Consider the following 5,311-nt stretch of genomic DNA (forward strand, 5'->3'; position numbering starts at 1 on the left):
GGAAAATGTGTTGATTTCATTGCTTTTAGTAGTTTGAAATCACAAACACTTCAGTATCTACCTTTTTATCATTTAACCTTGAAAATTGCTTGATGCAGATTTTGGATCTGAAATGCAATAGTACATGCATTTGCTTTATAGAGCCTGATAACAGCTGGAAAAGAACAAGGCCATTCCTAGCAGGGAGAACAAACCTCACAGTCACGAACTGCATTTCTCAGCAGTTTGTTCCATGTGTGTATGTGTGTCTTGCGTCACATGTTGTCGTCTTGCAGTCATGAGTCACTTGCTTCAGATCCCATTGCTCAGGGGTATTAGCTTGGGCAAAGCTACATCCCTACACAATTTATTCCCTGGGGAAATGTGCACAGGGAACTCAGGCCACTGCTGTGATCTAAACGGAACAGATTTGCATTTGAGATCAAGCTGCAGGGGGTAGATGGTAAGCTGACTAATACTGTATCTATTTTTAGTCCGGTTACCTGGGTAATGGTAATTTCATTTTGTTCTTTTACTTCAGTAATTACAAAAACACATTTTACTTTAATTTAAGCTTTAAGTTCCCAAGAAAACTACTTAGTTTTTTTTCCAGTTAGTATAATTTCACTAATTAGTAGAATATCATTTCACTAATTAGCAAGATTAGTCTTAACAGTGGACAGATATCAGAAATCAAGGGATGTTACTTTCTTTTTTCCAGGCTAGAAACTCTCCTCTAACTTACTCTTGCTTTTGCCTGTGTTACCAGGGGTCAATTCTCCCACTATTGTAGCTTTGACCATTGGGACTAGTAGCAAATGCTAATCTAGTTAGCTCTGATTTTCCTGCTTAGTACAAAAATATAATGGTAGAATGAAATAACTGACATTAGAAGGATTAGGGTTTCATATCAAACTCGTAACAGTCAAAGCTATCAGTAATTTCAGAATGATTTTAGGTTTGCTAGATAACACTTACTAGTAAAGTGCACTGTTGGTTTAGCACCTATTGGTATCTGTAAAAAAACCCCACGCATTTTTCTCTAGAAATGAAATTCATGCAAAGAGCCAAAGTTGCAAAAATTCGGTGGAAATTCATCATTAGCCTTCATTCTTGTAACATGAATAATTAACATTTTTCTGAAATTTAAGATAACACTGCTTAAGATCCTGTCAACAATTCAAAAAGTAGCCACCTTCCAACTCCAGCGAAAGAAATGAGAATCTAAGAAATACAGGCCATTAGCATAAACACATGCAAATATTAGCAATACAACTGTGTGCAAGCCACAGAATCTAGATTCATGCCCCTGAAAAGGGAAAGTCAGAAAACAGAACATTGTTTTGGACTTATTTTAGTCTCTTGCCTAATTGAAAGTAGGATGCTTCATACAGGATAATTTCCTATGAGGATCTTTCATCTTCCTAAATTTGTTATCCTGGGATGGAAGGGAGGAAGAGAGAACTTCTTTACATAAAAAAGAACAAACACCGCAGCGAAGAACATCCACCAAGATGCCAGAAGGTTTGATAATAAAGGGGTTTTCACCAGTATAACAACTCCTATAATTAAATAAGTTAAACCGACACAGAAAAAATGCAAAGATTACATGAGATGAATGGGTGAAGACTGCAAGTTACCATCTGGTCCTGGCAGCTATGTCAGCTGCATATTGTATCATTATCATCAGCAATGGTAGGCTCCTTGGCTGGTTAGGAATGATCAATAAAGTTGTTTGTACCATATTCAAGCCCTGAACATGCCAATGGACGACTGCAGATTCCTGTGCCTGGCATTCATATTGCTTTCCTTCAAATCTTACTATCTTCACATATGTTAAAAATTCTTCTGTACCCCAAGCAGTTCATTCACTGAGCTCCAAAGTACGCGCGTGCAGGGATAGCCAGAATACCTCCTACCTTTTAGCAAGTGACTGTGTTGGAGTTCAGGCCCTTAAGGGCCAGTTTCATAGCCTGTGAGAAACAAGTAGCAATTTGTTACTCTCTTGCCTTAAAGGGTCCTGAGTGGATCCCTGGATCCCCAAGCAGGAAAGACAGGTCACTCACTGCATCTCTCCCTTCTGACAGCCTACCTGGAACCTGCACAAGACCTCATCTATGATTCCTGTTCTTTCTCTCACAAAGACTAACGACAAAGACTCGAGGGCTTTCTTTTTGGAGGTGAAATTGCTCCTTGGCAATACTCTGCAGAGGGAAGAACACATACTTGATTATAGAAGCGTTTATAGTTTCAGCTTGCATTTTATGGCAAATGTCTCCAACACTTTGCTGTTCTATCATAGCAGCAAAGCTGATGAAAAGATGACTCCACATTGGAAGTAGATCTACTCTCCACAAATTAAGACTGTGCAGTTCCTTTTCCTGGAGAACATAACTGCTGGCATTTTTCACAAATCTCTGTCAAAGAGGTGGTATGTAATACACGGATTCCTTCTTCATACTCACTAGCTGGTAGAAAGCAAAATTTCTTCAATAAGAGCTATTTTAGCATTGCGTTCCTGCTCTGGGCAGGATCACAAATTAATGGTCAAAACTGGAGTCCAACTAAGCCTTGATTAAACTAAAGTGTCCACCAGCAGAAAGAAATTATAGGAAACGATGCATCCAGAATCTTACTGGACTTAGAGGAGAAGTCTTCTTTTTTGGTATTAAGATCTTGAATCCTGTTTTCAATCTTTTTCCCTTTCACTTTTTTTTTTTTTTTTGGATCTTGCATGAATACTTTTGTGCTGAGCATTACACTACCTTCCCCATCTGGTGAGCCCTGTGAGTAGTCTTCAATGGTCAGACCAGAGGAAGAGCAGCTGCAATTCTTCAGCAACAACTATTGCAGGAACATACACAAGAAATAATTTCTAAGACTGCAGAACTCCTACCTGTATTAAAAACACATAGTAAGCAGAACTCAAATCACCAAAAGCTTTACTTTTATTACAGAAAACAAACATCTGAAAGAGAAACGTAAATAAGGAACAGCTTAGCTTAGGAACTGTGTAATTACACCACGTTACAATGCTTTGTGTGTGTGGAATGTTTTAAAATGTTCATGCTGAAGCCACTGGATATTGTTATTTTTCTTTACAACTCTGAAATTGGCTAGTAGGCTAATTATCTGCTGATGTTGATGCCAAAACATTGTGATATTTCAAAACAGTGGCCTGCAGGCCAAAAGGATTATATTAGTAATAAGTCTCCTTCTCTGTTTTAATCCTCCAAAAGGAATTGCCACATAACGTTGGCTTGTAGGAAGGATTTTAAGCCTATGCTTTAAAGTGTAGTCTAAGGAAAAAAAAAAGGGGGGGGGGGCGCAAAAAGACCTACTGTATGTGAAAGACTTCAACAAATGCCTCCTTTAGCATGCCTGTATTTTCCTCTGGTGTAGGGTCAATATCAGAGAGTCTGGAGGGGCTAAAATCAGAAGCCTGTCTCTCAGAAGTAAAGAACATATCTACAGAACAAGGACAGCATCATCTTTTTGAAAAATCAATTTATGTAAAATAATTCATTTTCTGAGGTAAAATTCATGTAAGCAGGGCCTAAAAACTGATTTTGGAAGTTTTTTAAACTTTCTAAATAAGGTTTCTTTAAGAACTAAGGATTTCTCCTCTCCACTGTCTAATAAAAAGTGATGACAACAAGGTAATCATATTAAGGAAAGCACTGCACAAGATGATGTTAAAAGTATTTTTGCTCCCCTCAAATTTTATTTACAATCATCAACTGTATTATTTGCAATAAGTTGCAACATTTTTGCAGATGAAATAATTTGTTTTTTAAAATGGCCTGTGTAAGTCACGTACAAAATGAGTTCAAGTCCCACAGCAGAGAATACATATCTCCAAAGTCTTTTTATTTCAGGGATAAAAGGAGAAAAAATTCTTTCCACTCCTCTTATCCGAACAAGAATTTATATAATCTGGGATGCAACCGTTACAGATACTTGACTGCAGCACTGATCAAACATGCTGAAAACATTCTACATGTCAGCAATCATGCCCTCTGTCCAGAATATCAAGACATTAGTTATAGTCTTCCATTTCCACAGGGAGGGCTGTTTCTATAGCTCAGCTTCTAGTTCTACAAGACATTGTATTACTCTTGATAAAGTCACTAAATCTCTCTTTGAGTTGTGTGATGGGAATAAAATGCAAAACATGCTTGTGTTACCTTGCAGAACATTGCGAGGATGAACATTTTCTGCTTTCTTGGAAATTTCAGCCAATATGGATCACTGAAATGCCAATCCAAGTCCAATCCACTTGCATGAATCCCATAAAGACTCATGAGAATCATACAATGATCACTAGAATCACATTTAGTGTAGCTAGTACAAGTTTCACTGCACTATACTGCACCTATGTGGCTGAGATCCTCTACAGCACGAAGGCAGCATAAGGCTCTAAGGTAAGTCACGTCTTGGTCCATGGCTGAACTACAAAGAAGGATTTCCACCTGACACTATATAAAATAAAAACTAAATCCACATGTGCTTAAGATTGTATTCTGTCACTGTGGTCTTCACCACCATCAGAACATACTACCATCTAAAAATTTAGGTATCCATAAACATGTATGTAACAAAACTATCACCTCTATAGGATTTTATTCTGATGAAAATCTGTTTCAATACTACCTGAGAGATTTATATTTAAGTTTTGCTAGTGCCTTTGCTGTGGATAGGTCACTTTGCCTGAAAAAAGAAACAAAAATCAAAACAAACAAAAAAAAATGTTTTTGCATTTCTGCAAATTCTGTGCCTGTCAGAAAAGCAAGATTCATTTTTGTATCCATCCCACCCAATGGAAGGACTCATCAGTACCTGAGGTGGAGACATGTAGCACTCTGTGTGGGATTTTTACTGTAACTCCATGTGGTGTTTTACTACTAATGAACATGTAAAGAGCTTTTAGAGAATGCTCATCTCTTATCACTTTGGCACCTGCATAACTATAGCTGTAGAGTATTTAATTAAAAGTTAAAATTTTTAATTTTAATTGTTAAGGAATAACAGCCTTTGACTTGCTTTTGTTTTCTCTTGAGCAATCCTTCAGTTGCTGATATCCACTCTATGGCCCAATTACAAAGGTCAGTAGCTCAAGGTGTATGAACAAGCATGTCCTACCATAATCCTACTTCTAACATGTCGCAGTCTGTATCAGTTTTGGTTAATTATACAATATTAATAGTAGTAATAATAATAAAAGCAGTAAGAGCATGCAAGAACAATGTTCTTTGTACTTTCAAGGATGCCCCAGAACACAACTTTCCCATTTACACCTTCCCCAATTTACAAATTTACTCAAAATACACTG

This window comes from Rhea americana, unplaced genomic scaffold (genome assembly GCF_003343005.1).
Source record: "Rhea americana isolate MKP2758 unplaced genomic scaffold, rheAme1 scaffold_132, whole genome shotgun sequence".
Classification (NCBI taxonomy): Eukaryota; Metazoa; Chordata; class Aves; order Rheiformes; family Rheidae; genus Rhea; species Rhea americana.